Raw genomic sequence first — 13,299 nt, 5'->3', positions numbered from 1 at the left:
AAAATATTCCCAGTGCACCCAGAGTAGTGCTGGAACAACAGAGCTGCATCACCAGAAAGCATCGTGGGCGCCACCGGGGAGAAGGCATCTGTGTACCGGCGCTTGATTGACATTCCATTTGTCCCGTGAAAGGCGCTCATATACTGAACACGGGCTAACTGTCTCTCCCTCATCTGTGCTCAAAGATTGGAAATGAAGTTATCTCCACACGCTGGCGTTGCACGTCTTCCCACAAAACACGCGTCACTCACAGAGAATGGCAATTTGTTTAGCCACTGACTGCGAACATGACGGTGTTTAATCTTGGTTCCAGTTCATGGGGGGCAATGACTTGTGAGGAGGCCGGGTTTAACTTCCAAGCTTTTGGTGCCTTCTTTCCGGGTGCATGCATTGCATTCGGAGGGGCATACATTATGTTATTTCCCTCCATTTGAATATGAAATGCACGACTTATATATTAATATATTGTGTGTTTATAAATTGATGGCATTCCTCCAGTATATGTTTCTTAATGCTCTGCGTTCGTTAGACCGTGATTATATCGTTCTGATCTTGCTCCCCAAACATCAATCATTCATTCAAGATGCTCCTCAAGAACAGAAAAAAAAGAAAAGAGAAAGGGAACACATTCTTATTCTCTCCTTCCTGCATTAGGCTCCAGCTTTTATGCAGTAGGTGGGGCATGGGGGTTAATGATAGAAGCATGTTAATGTGAGAGGAGGAGGAGGGCTGGCTGGTGCACAAAGTGTTTGGAAGAGGGAGCCAAACAACTCCAATCACAACTTCTTTCAATCACACTGCGCCGCATGTGAATATTTTCTACCTTTAAGTCGGAAATCTATGCAATTTTAATCACTGTTTAACATGTAGATGCTTTTTGAGCCTTCATCTTGGTCCAAGCTATTTCACCTTGAAACATATCTCAGTGGGTAGTGCTGAATGGGACACATTGAAGTGAGAATGCTTCCAGCAACCGCAGTGAAAACATGACTTTTTGTTGTTTTGAGCCTTTTTTTTTTGGTTGACTCTTAATAAGAGTCGAGAGGAAATGGTTCTATGTGTAGTCGACTGGTTACAGAAAAAAATGAGAGGTTGACATTTGGGGAAAATAAGCCACTTTCTGCTTCACTCATATATCTGCTGGCAGCCGGTTAGCTTAGCTTAGCATACAGACTGGAAACAGGGGGAACTGCTAGCCTATTTGGAGCAGCGGGTCATCAATTGAAACAAACAGTGTGCATGTCCTTTGCAATGAGCTGAATTCATGGCATTGAGTCAGTATTGGGCTTTTTTTTGGATGTCACTGCCAGTGATGGTATCCTTGCAGCCAGTTTGCCTGCGATTTTCTCACCAAGTGGGAGATATCAGAATTTCCTTTGGTCAGGAATTTAGGATATCTCCAACTGGGAATAGTCGGAGGCCAATATAAACACTGCCCCCCACTTGGCTGCTGGTAATTACAGTTTGAATGAAATGACGTGAATGGGGCATTACGTGCTGAACTATTTCTTGGTTCACAGTGACTTCCTGGAGTCGCCACTGGCTGCCTGGCAACCTCAGAGACACTACTCCTGTTAAACTTTCAAAGATCAAACATTTCCCCGTTTCCAGTTTTTGTGCGAAGCTTAGCTCACTAGCTGCTGGCTGATATTAATTGGCCAAACATGACATGACAACAAGAAAAGATAATGAAGTTATTCAGGTGGTGTAGATGTTATTGGATCTACCTTCTGAAACTTAAACAGCTGTCTTAAAGCTACTATGAGGAACTTCATTTTGTGTTGATTTTGGCGGTGGCTGTGGAGAAAAGTGGTGGTGTTTCAGAACACCAGACTCCCTCCAGAGATAATCTCTAATTTTCTGCAGCAGGGTCTGACAGTCTACTCTGGTACTCCTGTTACCTCCCTTCCCTCCAGCAGGCCTATAGGGTCTGGGCCTCCAGCATCGTGGTGTTGGCTCCCAGCGGGGACAGGCGGAGCAGCATGGTGGAGCAACGAGGCAAAGCTCTGCTCTGCTACCGGCCGCCTATACTGGAGCGCCAACTCCCATAAACCCCAAAACAGGTTGAACTTTGTGCCAAGCGCTTGGTGAGCGGCACAAAAAGCGGTCGGGTTGCAGCACAAGCCATTTGAAATAATGGGTTTCAGAGAGTGGTGGTGCCGTCGTCGCGTTTTCTGTCTGAAAGGGCCTTCAAGGTGTTCTGAAGGGAAGTGACACAACATGGGGAGAGAAGCAGTTTCCATGCAAGCCTTCCTCAACCATCAGATACATGAACACAGGGGTAACGCGAGGTAACTTTTACACCTTTTTGTCAAAAGCCTCTGCTGAGAAAGAGGAGCTGGATATGCAGAGAGAAAGACGACGGCAGGCAATAAATGGATCATGAGGAAAGAAAACAGACCTTTTCTTTTCACCACATGACACGGCCGACAGCGGCGGCTGCCTCTTGTTAAGCACAATAGCACCAACTGAGTACAAGTGCAAACCAGGCTCGATCCGATCCACAAACAAGGCCGCCAACACCGAGTGCCTGTCTGACCACCGAGCAGCAGCCGTGCTATCTGCCGTGTCCTCTGCTCCTGTCTAATAGCAGCCTCATGGAAGATCTGGAGCTGCTGAACTCTGAATGGGACACTATAAATGTCCTGGTCTTCCTCATCAATGATGTAGGACACGGGAACAGAGACAAGCTAACCCTCTTAGCCGCTGTGCAGCGCGTGTGTGCAAGTGAGTGCGTGAAAGAAGTGGACGGAGGCAGACGGAGGCAGAGAGGGAGACAGGTTTCGGCTACCGGCAGCTCTTAAGAGTGGGTACAGTTTGTGTTGAGCCCTGGGAGGCCAGCCGTATTCCTCCCTGTTACTTCCACTTCATTACTCCGGGAGCGGACATACATTATTCAGCTCTTCAAGCCTCAGTCCGCAGGGACCGATAGAGCCTTTAACAAGCACTTTTAACCTATCTTAACTCTCTCACTGATCTTCTGCCCGTCAACTCATCACTTTATTTGTCTTTATATTCTCTTGGTCTGCCTTCATTTCTGTTCATATATATATATATATATATATATATATATATATATATATATATATATATATATATATATATATACACACTTTCTCTGCTCCTGCAACTCATATTTTACCTCTTCTAAAAGAATAACAACTGCAAAATCACATTTCTTTTCTTTTAAAACCCTCAATAACAGGTCACTTGGGGGCAGTGTAAACAAGTTATGAACACAACGTTGACTTATTATCACCTTTAAAGTGACACGGCAAACTTTTTTAGCAAACATTCAGCAGTCACAGCGCCACATTGTCATTTATATGTTGTGTTTCATGGCCACATGGCGAATATGAGTCCGATATTTACTCTCTTATTTGGTTTCTACCAACCCGTAAAGGAATTATCCGGCTGTTTGGCTTCCAAAGTGTTCCGCTATGTTCACCAGCTAGTCCTTTACTGGTCGCTTACTTAGCTTTTTGGGGCTATGTGAGCCGGGGGAGTGACCAAGAACAGTGAGACCGACAGCTTAACAATGAGATGAAACTCACCCAATAAACTCTGTAAATTATAATTCTCTATAGTTTCATCACGACGAGCTATTTGATATTTGTTATTTGATACATAAACTATTGATTATAGCTTTTAGTCCATTGGTCTGTAGTTTTTTACTTCTTCTCTGACCTCATAATACAAAGCGCCGGAAGGGACGTAAATTGAGGGTTGTAAAAAAATAGATGTACTTTTGCAGATCTGGTAAAAAATGTGCAACCTTTGTGTTGTTATTAATATAAAAATCCAATATGTCAAAAGATATTAAGGTGGTAATTCATGCGAAACTGCGCTTGCACATTTGAAGAGGAAGACACATAAATGAACCATAAAGAATGGTGAGTATTTCTATTTGGTCTTCAACAAAAGGAACTTATTTGTGTTTTAATGAGGGAAACCGATCACAGATAAAGGCTGAAAGGTTTGAGAACTTTAGTTAGTGACTTTAGTAATAATACAAAAATGAACTGTTAACATTTCTCCACTGCTGTTTGAAATATGGCGTCAAGATGTTTATGAGGAAATCTCCATTTGGAAAAGTTATGAACCATCAAGGTTTTAAAGTGTTAAGAATGTTTATTTTTTAAAGAGGGTCCATAAAGAACATAAAGGTTGAGTCATACTTACACCTTTGTACTTTGAGTGGTGTCTAAAAACACCAAAGATAACCAACAATTGTTTTTATTCCCTCATCAAAGAATTTCAATGAGTAAAAAAATGTAAAAAGTGAATATTTCTGAAATGCTAGAACACTGGGGAGCTTTAATCTCAGATCATCACACCAGTGTCCACTTTCGATCGTTAGATGGGGGAAGACCATGACAAGTGTTTCACATGACCACCTCAGCACCACTGCTTAGACCTCAGCTGCCATCCTCTGGTGGTTTCGGGAACTACGTCCCCATTGGTGCTGGTGTTAGCCTGAGGGCGCGGTGGGCTCAACTTGCAGTTGTTATTGACCGGGGTGAAAAGGTCGCCCACAGTTCTGTGACCGACCAAAGACGGTACAGCAGGTCTGCTTGTCTTGCACGCACACTCTTGAGTGTGGTTGTCATGTTACATCTCTGAGTGGACCTCCCAGGACCTTCGGCCACCAGCAGCGTCCATCCTACCATCCTACCCGAACACCTTTTGTTTCAATGCTTTCTGCTGTGTCAGCATACTTGTCACATTCCTGCAGCATTTGCATCAAGACGGACGACCTAGATTAAATACGTCAATGCTCTTTATAGACGACAAAAGGATTTTGTTCACACAGAAAATGGCATAAAGACAGACTGAAGGTCTCCCCTATTGTATCAATCTTCATCCTCCAGTGATCATCGCTCTGTTACGTCGCCAGCAAACGCCGCTGAGTGTTCTGATCTCCTGATTCCACATCTAGAGATCCCCGTGCCTCTTACTGTGTGCCGTGACTGATCACATATCATCACACGCTTCATTTCACAAAAGTGTTAATCCACGGCAAACGCTCCAAAACTCAGAGTTGCATGTGATAGCAGTCGACTAAGTGCTTCTCGCTGGAGCGCTGACATTCCCCGGAGAGGAGCGGGGCAATAATTTCCTCAGATTGCCCCTGTGGGAACGAAGCTGCTGGTTTTCTATGTCCACTCCAATCACATCACTAATGGAGAGGCGGGTAAGCATCTGTGACAGTGGGAAACCAGATCTCTGCTCCTCCAGTGTGTGTGTCTGTGTGTGTCCCTTGCAGATAAACAGTTGGCACAGGTTTCCCCTTTTCTCTGTGCACATGCATGACCACATGCACACACACACACACACACACACACACATCTGCGGGGGAGGGGGGGGGACGCAAGCTGGACAGGGTTAATATACTCCATTAAGCTCTATTACCCTAAACGACTTGGGCAGATGAATGAGGACTCACATTACTCTGCAACTGTGTGCGTAGAATGATAGTGTGTGTGTGTGTGTGTGTGTGTGTGTGTGTGTGTGTGTGTGTGTGTGTGTGTGTGTGTGTGTGCTTGCGACTCATGTGTAATTACACTGTGAAGATATGTGACCCATGAGTCAGCTATCATTATCAGCAGAGTGAAAGACAGCAGAGGGAGGTTCTTTGCGCTCTGGGTTACTGTACACCGACACAACCTCGTCTTATCTTGTAATACATATTCATCATTATCTCTCAGTCTGAATTTTTATTTTAAAATGCAATACGGTGAGATAATTTATTTCTGTTTTTCATATAAAATCAATTTATTTTAAGAATTATTTCCATGATTTTCGTGCAGCATTAAAAAGGAAAAGAAAATCACAAGTTGATTTTTATCGGAAACAAGATTCCAATATTTTCCTGCACTGGCTGATTTGTTTTTATTTATTTTAACCCTCATTTTACCAGCTGGGGTTCCCACAAACCCCAGAGGTATACTTTTTTTGTCATATCAAAGGGGCCCTTTATTCTAACATTTCAATTTTTCATGACTCTGTCAATCAATTTGCTCTTAATGAATTCATATCATTGTGTTCTGTTTTTGTTTTAATTAATTCATAGTTTTAAATACCAATGTGTTGAGCTCCTGGGAGACCCCATTCAAAAGCCTATGCAGGTTTAATAGATAAAATAGAATAGACAGATGAAATGTTGGCCATGGTGCTAATTTAAAGTGTCACACACTATCAGAGGGGGGGGGGGAACTCTGCCGTTGTGAATGAGACAGACAGATGCAGCCGACGCATGCATTTCCTCATTTTTATTTTACACAATATCCAAAACGACTGCAACTTTCCTAAAATAGTAATAATCTGTTAATTTCAAGTCATATCAATTGTAGAATTTCTACTTGTTATGATAATTTAAAAATAATTCTCAGAAAAAATAACATTCTGCTGTGATGTTTTCTTTCCGTGGTTAGAGCTAAATGCATGCTGATGCTGCAGCAGTTATTATGTTCTGCTCTCACTGAGATCTAACCTCAGAAAAAAATATTGTCTTGAAGATATGAGGCATCCGATCACATCAAATGCTTTCATGTGATGTTCTGGAAGGCATGGACAAATGACCTACTTTGTTGCTTCATTCGGAGGACTTGTACAGTGACAATGCTAACATGCTGATTCTTAGCAGGGAAAATGTTTACCACGTTCACCACTTTAGTTTAGCGTGCTAGCATGCTAACATTTGCTAATTAGCGCCACCAGAAATTTCTGTACGTAGTTTTTTACCGACAGTGATGTGCCGAGGTTTGATCCCGAGAGCGATGCTTGTTTTTTTTATTTGTAAAATAAACAAATAGAAAATAAAAAAAACACAGTGAATAGAGTCATTTTAACCTGTTTCAATACAAATCTATTTATTTCAAGAGCTTCCTGCAGTCAGTCGACTTTTTTCATGATTGTAATGTAGTCTTCTGTGAAATCACTGATATTTTGTGGCCACTTGGGGGCAGCAGAAACAAGTGTGGAACACAACTCTGACTTATTATGACCTTATTAAGTTGATATGGTGAACTGATTCACGTACAGCTTATTTACACATCCGGCAGTTACGTAGCAACATTCTCCACATGCGCCACTGTTCACCAGCTAGTCTCTAACTGTGTCTGCCTGCTGTTTGGTGTGGAGCAGGTCGTGCACCGTGGGGTTGTAGAGCTTGTTTTTCTGAAAACAGTGCCATGAGCACAGTGAAAGTGAACCAAAACAGTTCAATTGTGGACAGACATCCTAACAATGAGCTGAAACTCTGTCAGTCGAGGGGAGCTGCAGATTCAAATGATGATTCTCTGTCGGTTCATCCCTACGAGCGGGTCGCTGTCACATAGTCATTTGATGATCAGTAAAGAAAATATAGATTATGGCCACTTTGAAGTTACTGTCACAAATTTTTGAAAGGTCAAAATGATCTCCCTGCACTCGCAGATAATAAAGAAAAAATATCGAGCGTGACAGATTTTCTGCAGTCCAAATGTCACAAAGTAGATTTTCTTTTGTCACTAAAAAAGTCAAGCTGACGGCTGATTTTCTTCCTCTTGTGTAATCACCGGCTGTATGAACCCTCAAAATGAGCACATTCCACGGAACATTTCCCAGGTATTTTACAAACGGAGGCACAAATTACAGAAAATCGCTGAGATCACATATGAATTCATTTTGTGCAGCTTCTCCGCCCCGCTCTAACACGCCAGTGTGTCTCAATGGATGCTGAACAAAGACGCAGCGAGTCCTCAGCCCCCTCAGGACTCTCACTAAGCTAAGTTGCTTCGCTATAACAAACCAGTGGATAAACATTGTTTCAAAATGGCTGAAAGGAGCCAGCGATGCGAACAGTCAGTCCACGAACCCGCCCTCTGTCCTAATCTGCTTCTTCCCTCAGATTATTGCCATGAATGAGCAGGCAACAAGAGAGGAGACCTATCACTCCCACCCTTTCATAGCATTTGCTGTGTGTATTTTCCCTGTATATTAAATGTGTCTCCTTTAAAAGGCACTGACAATGTTTGCTATTTGTCTGTACGGTACTCGCAGCTGCAACGCGACAATAAACGCAGGCTAAGAAGCAGCACTCGGTAAACTCGGAATTGTGGAGCTTGTTGAATTACTCATGAGTTTTGATACTTTGCTTTTGTGTAAACGCTTAATTCCACTAATCCCTATGGAGAGACAGTGAATGGCGTAAATTCCCTATGATATCTCGTCTAGGCTAAACATTTGCTCACTTACGTATACATTGGGTACAGAAAATTATTCTTTTGACAACATTACAACAGATTTAACCCAGTGCCCCGTTTATCCTGCCATGACATGTGTTAGCTGCATTGCGTTGGGAGGTACGTCTCCATTTCAAATTAAAACTCAGCAACTAGCAACTAGCCTGCGCGCACACACACATGGATCAAACGTTCCTTTATCTTGTTGTTGGCAGTTTGCGCTTCAGTTCCAGCGGTAGAAAATGAATATTGATTGCAGAAAAATTTATTTCCACATTTTAAGTGCAGAGAAGCCATTAGAAATTCAAGAAATATGAACTGGCTTGTTCATTATTTCTTTAACTGTGTGTCAGGCCTTTTCTTCCCTGAGCCCCTCGAGGTCAAGCTCTGCAAAGCCTATTTGGCAATCAAACACCGTCCCTCCCTAACCCTCTTTTTCCTCCTTTCTCCACACACACCTCTCTTTCCCTCTTTCTCTTCCCTTGGCCCTTTCGCTCCCTCATCATCCCCCCTTCTCTCTCCTGCCCTGCTCACGTTTCTTTCTGTCCGACTGGCCCTCTCAGCGGGGCTATAGAGCCCTAACTTGTCTACATTTACCCCCTGCGTTGGCTGACCAATGAGGCCGTTGCGCGGCTGGTCCCTCTTTTAGCGCCCCGCCATTCTCCCCGAGTCAGCTCATGCTCTCTGTTTTCCCAACCTCTGACCCCAGGCCATGGCAACAGGGGCAGGAATGTCAGGAGTGATTGGCAGGATAAAGAGCGCAGCCCCTCTCTCCTGCACAAGCGGATTTGAGACACTTTGAGGGGCGAACAATGGCGGATTTGGGCTTGATTGGATCACTGATGAGCTGATGACTGTCAAAAGAGCACGTCGTCTTCACATAAGCCTGATTATCTCTGCATGGCGGAGGAGCGGAGAAGAGTAGGAGGGGTAACCACTGTGGTGGGAGGGAGGGGAGGACTGGCAGGGAGCTCACCCCCATGCAGAGTGCCTCGAAAAGGGGATAGATCTGCACACGAGGGCCAGGCTACGGGGGCCCGGGCCTCTCTCATCCACTGGGGGCCTTTAACAAATCCATTCAGGCGACCGGGGGCCCTCACACATGTGGCCTTAATCACAGGAGGGTGGCTGAGGGTGGGAGTGTGAGGGGGATGACACATGGAGGCAATCATTGTTCAATCCCTCACCATCCCATCAAGACAGACAGAGGAGCGGAGAGAAAAAGAACGAGGGAAGGATACAAGGAGAGAGAGCGAGGTGCTGACAGAAAAGAGCAGTGGGACAGGCAAATCAAAGACAAATCCTTCCATAATCTACCTCTTTAATAGGGATTAGAACTCACCAAAGGGCCTATATCAGAACAGCAAAGCGCCAATGAAGACTCTATTCACAGTGAGAGTTTGAGGGGCTGATGGGACTCTGAAAACTCAGAAGTGTCTCGGTGGCTGTTTTCCTCACTGGCAGCTTTTTACAGTGTGAACCAGTTCTATTTTTTGAAAAGTTTTGGGGCAGCTTGGGTGACAAACAACCAACATGAAGCATAAACTTTGAAACTCTGAAGAAGTTTCCGGCGGCACCCGCCAGAAAGCACGAATCATATTTTGGATCTGCTCACTTTTTCCGCTCCTTTCATGACAAAACATGTTTTGGACACACTGTGTAACTGATTAAACAGCCATTTGATGTCATTTTCAGCCCCATCATGCTACACTCACTGATATCCAACTCTGAAAGAATAACATATTGTTTGGGTACTTGGAAGAACAGCAGCGTGATCTGGCTGGGATGAAGTGTGGAAAAAGTAAAGTGTGTAAGAGAGAGAGAGAGAGAGAGAGAGAGAGAGAGAGAGCGGCTGATATTCTCCTCAGCGGTGCGGATGGCAGTCTGTCAGAGTTGGCAGAGGAAGTGAAAATGGCCTCAAGTGTCTGGCTTCCCTCCATGCTGTTCTCACATCAATGACAGCTCTCACTGCATCATCTCTCTCTCTCTCTCTCTCTCTCTCTCTCTCTCTCTCTCTCTCTCTTTAGACTTGAGTTTTCTCTTTCCATCTCTTGTTTTTTTGTACTCTTTCTCCGTCTGTGAAAGGATGGATGGCTAGATGAATTAAGAAAAACTGATTTTGGAGGAATCACTAAACCAAAGTCAAGACTCTTGTTATTTCTCCACACCTCGTGCACACGTGTCAGGCGGTTCAGCATTTTATGACATACACGCTTATTTGTTTTCTTGCTGAGAGTTACATCAGAAGATTGAGTGCAGTCAATATGAAGCTACAGCCAGCAGACTGCTAGCTTTGCTTAACACTGGAGACTGAGAACCGACACATTCTCACTCCCATCTCGTCAAACAGGCTACAGCCGCTCAGTCAGTGGCCCTGAACTTCAAACTATGACGCTCGGTAACCCTCTAGCGGTGGTTTTAGCCGTGGCAGGGACGGCTCTTAGTTTCCAAAGTTATAGTGTCTTTTCAAAATCAACTTGTCTTCAAAGGAAGTTAGATTTCGGCAAGAAAACCACTTGGTAATGTTTATGAACGTGTTTGACGTTAACTTGACTGACTACCGACTCGCGTGACTGATGTGACAAAACCTCAAGATTTACTATAGTTTTGCACGGGGATGAGAACAGCGGTCTCCTGGATGAGAGTGCTGTGTTTGTGTGACCCACCTGTCTTGTGTGGACTTTCAGAGTTAGTTGAAAGCGCTGTATGTTGGTATCAGACGCCGAGGTGCACTGACCAAGCGTCGCTGTTTGACGAGTTGGGACTGAGACCTGTTTGGGTAAACAGCGAGACTTGTTCTGTCAAAAGTTTTTAAAAAATACATCCGACTTGCCAGCACTTCTACAGCTCACTGGTGAACGCTTCATATTCCTTTTTGTTTAATCCATGCCAAAACCAAAGTGTAAAAATGGCGGTATACCATTTTTTCAAACAATTATTCAACAAATGATGTGGCCAAATGTTGGGCCTATTTGTAGCTCTTTTCTAGGTTTAGAGTTATAAGAAAAGCATTTTTTGTCAAGTGAATTGTTCATATGAACTTCTAGTTGTTGCTACGTGCAACACTGTCCTAATAAAGCTGAACTAGATGTACAATAAAGCATCGAGTGAGAATTGTTGTACGTAGCACTACGTCAATGTTTGGTCATTTGAGTCAAAAAGAAGAGTCGAATTAATCAGCTGTTGCCGTCCCATTAAAAACATATCTCGCCAAAACGTTGATGTTACAGAAGGATCAGTTATCAGCTTTTTGACAATGCATTTCAAATAATCCATTGTGATTTTAAAGATTTTAAATAATTCATCAATCAATTTCACCAAATTTTGAGACACGTTTTTTAAGAATTCAGCAACAACATGCAAAATTAGCACCATTATTAGGGCGGTGTCGGTGTTTGTCTGCTGATGGGAACTGTATAAAGTACACACCAATAAATGTCTTTAAATGTTTTACACTCACAACTGTTGGGAGTTTACAAGTTGACTTGCAGAAAGCTTCAGTGATCCTCAGCATGTCACAGACACAGTGACATGTTTTGCTCCACGAAGTAAAATTCTGCTTTACTCTTTCTGAGAGTGAGGTGGCAGCATTGAGTTAATCTGCAGCTCCATGAACCTGCCGGCTGTGATTCTGTCAGTGTGCACCACGCCTGCTCAAATCACCATTTGACTGTGTACTCTACTGAACGTCCATCTGCCCAAACAAGTCTGCAATATATTTATGCAAATCATAATGAAGTAAGTAACGAAGTGCCAGTTCATTTCACTCGTCAACTTGCTATTCAACAGCCATATACTTATTTGTTACACCTGTACGGACCACGTTACCCAACCTGACCCAACCTAAACCGAACCGTTTCACTAATCTAATCCAAATACTGAACATCTGCAGCACTTGACTTCTACGAAGAGGTCAAAGCCACTTGACAAGAAGTTGACTATCAGCGTTTGACTTTCAAACTGAAGTGTGAACCTAAAAGCAGTTGCTGCATATGCAACTTTTAAAGATGTCAAGCCTTATCTGCATAGCGAGTTTAAATATGCAATTAAATCTAAAATAGGTGCGTGCACCTGAACCTGAGACGGTCCAGGCCCCCCCTTGAGAGGCCAGAGGACTCGAATCATGTGGCATGCATGACCTGCTGCTAATCCAAGCATGCGTGTGGGACCACAGCTTTGAGAAACACTCACTAGTAACAGCCCTGAGACCCCCCACCGTCCTCTCTCTCCCTTTCCCCTGATGTCTTTGGGCCTGTGAACGTCAAGGATGGCTCAGAGTGACACACAACCCCCCCCCCCCCCCCCCCCACCCCCCTCCCATCAACCTCCCCCTGAGCTGCCGACCCCATACTGGCTGCTGGCCTTTCCTGCCGTCTGATCCATATTTCAGAGGCGGCAGTGGTGGCACTGAGGGGGTATAATCCAACATTAAAGCAAGGAGGTCTGGGCTGAAAGCACAGACGCAGGTTCATAAGGTCCTGGAAATCTTCAATTTCAATTTCCGCAGCGTTTGCAGTGGCTTCCAAGGCGCTGGCATAAGTCTCCGAGTTTTGGCCGGAGTGCAGATTCCAATAAGGGTGAGACTTTTCTTGCTAAAAAGGGCTGACTCTGCACGGTTTAGTTGGCAAGGAGAGTGTGAAACAAGACACGGTGAAGAAGGGGTCAATTAGAAGGTGGGGACACTGTGATCATCAATAAACAAGTGGAAATCTATAATATTTGAAACGTGTATTATTGTATGTTCATGTCAATTTTGGGTTTCCCGTTAAAGTAACACATCCTCTGTGACGTTACACTTAACTTCTTAGAGGAATGAAATTAAAAAGAGAATTTCAATGATGGAATGAATTATAATGTGCACATTGAGACTGATATCTGTCATGTGAAATAACATATATGAATTAACATTTTACAGATCTCGATCAACCTTAAAAGTAAGATCAACGTTTAAGAGTATTTTAGGAGGTTTAAGTCACGCGTTGCACCCTTGATTTTCTCCAAATTTTTGACAGAACATGAAGAATTTCTAATTAGGGAAGAAAACTCCAATAATAAATGACTATAATGACATTTA

The sequence above is a fragment of the Melanostigma gelatinosum genome (assembly GCF_949748355.1).
Source record: "Melanostigma gelatinosum genome assembly, chromosome: 17".
Lineage (NCBI taxonomy): Eukaryota > Metazoa > Chordata > Actinopteri > Perciformes > Zoarcidae > Melanostigma > Melanostigma gelatinosum.
The sequence above is the reverse complement of the archived record's forward strand: the minus strand, read 5'-3'. Positions refer to the sequence as shown.